Source organism: Cryptomeria japonica, chromosome 7 (assembly GCF_030272615.1).
Source record: "Cryptomeria japonica chromosome 7, Sugi_1.0, whole genome shotgun sequence".
Classification (NCBI taxonomy): Eukaryota; Viridiplantae; Streptophyta; class Pinopsida; order Cupressales; family Cupressaceae; genus Cryptomeria; species Cryptomeria japonica.
In genome coordinates, this window is record NC_081411.1 from 662,915,613 (window position 1) to 662,917,782 (window position 2,170).

The window sequence follows — 2,170 nt, forward strand, 5'->3', positions numbered from 1 at the left end:
AAACTCAACTAAATCCATGGTATAATATCATCTGATTGCCCATGAATTTTAGAAGATAGGGGGTGAGTTGAAGCTTGTAGTTGAGGATTTTAAAGTTGTGATTACTCTGGAAAACTTCTTAAAAAAATGATTGAACTGCTAGAAATTTCAGATAGAAAATAGCAAAATCCATAAGTAGATTATTCAGATATAGAGGATGGCTCAGCTAAACTTTATTTCTTCATTTTCATTGTTAAAGTGATGTTATTTCCTTTCCAAACAATACATTTGAGTGCTTCATGAAAAATTAGATTTTTACAATCGATAGAGATGCAAGTAATGATATCAGATATTCACAGTTGATAGAAATATAAGATGTTGTTTTTGGATTTGATTGCGTGTGAGTTTTTCATCAACGTTTCAGATCAGATTCCATGATCCATCATTTTGTTATCTTACATTCTTGTGGTAGATCATGAAATGTGATTCGAAATATTGATGAAAAAATCACATACAATCAAATCCAAAAACAGTAACTTACATCTTCAACATCATTTTTAAAAAACACACTGATTCAATCCAATAATATATTTCTCAATTCTCAAATCCGTCTACATGAATATCTTCACTTTGGAAGATCACTATGATTATTTCTATCTTTATCTATGCTTCTCTTTATTTCAGACTGAATCTTGAAAGCTTGAAGTGCATTCTCAATAGAGTTCAAGGTGAAGGTACATTGTTCCCTAGTTGATATCCATGTCCTACAAAACCTTACAAGGGATCATTACAACTTCTTGATATCCCCTAGCACACGATATTGTCATGTTGCAAGACTAATGATATTGGGGAGGTGTTAGAGCACTTTCATTAGTGCTGAGCACTTTCATTATGAAATAGAGAAATGGCCCCAATAGGAGATAAATGACCCAATAGGAGATAGATAGAGTACTGCCCAAGAACAGAAGGAAGGCAGCTAGGGGGCATCATTATGGCCCTCCATCAAAATCTTTATTCTCTATTTGATCACTATTATTGCAGTTGATCTCATCCCTTTTAAACAAAGAGATACCCAAAAGAAATACCTTCAAAGAAATTAATGAAATATATTAATTTCATATGTAGATATTTGACAATCATAAGAACCTCTATAAATTCTTTAATTATTATTTGTGTGGAATTTTTAATTTTTTTTAAAAAAATTATAATTTGCAGACTTTTTTTTTCTAATCAATTATTAAGTTTTCTAAAGTATTCTCTATTAATATTGGTGTTCTAGGTGCTAAAATCATGTGGAGGCTATAAATGTGGATCCAAATTATATAATTTAATCCACTTAGTCTTCTCACATATACATAATTTCTTGAAGAATCAAATGAAATCTCAAATGAAAGTATGCTACAAAGTGTTTTTAAGAAGGTTGACTATTATATTTACAGGATAATACTTGTGAGTTTTAAGAATCTCCATAGTTTTGATAAAGAAATGTCTAGCAATCTTATGTTGTTGGCAAGAGTACTCACATTCAACCATCCATGAGAACAACCATAATATCATGGTACAATAATGGTTGATTTCATGAGATCTTTTTATGTTTTCATCATGTTTTGTTAACTCTTATGTGTAATCTGACCGTTGCTTCTATTTTGAGTGGAATAGGTTAATATCATTTTAGCTTGTTCTTGCATGCTCAAAATTTGATGTACACAATTGGTAGCCATGTCTCTAAGGAGGTGGTTTAGTTACAAGATTTGTGTACAAGTATTGGTTTTGATTACAAGATTATTCAAACTGATTGTGATAGCTTGAGTGCAATTTGTTTGGCCAAGAAACTTATGTATCACACATAGTACAAGACCATTTTTTTGTTAAATAGTTGCTAATGGGAGATAGAGCTAAATAAGGTTGAGAACTCAAGAGAATGTTGTAGATTCACTTACTAAACTTGTGAGCACAAAAAACTTTATATGGTGCAAGGAGGCCTTGGACCTTTTGCCTAGTACTTAGTTCATCTATGTTTTCCTATGGATGTATTTACATTGTATGATATCAAGTCCAGGTGAATGTTAAGATTAAGGTGTCATCAACACTATAAATTTTATGTATATTTAATTTTTTTAATATTATATGTAAATAATTCATAATGGATGAGAGATTCTTCATTAGTGGTAATTCTTTTGTACTAGTACAA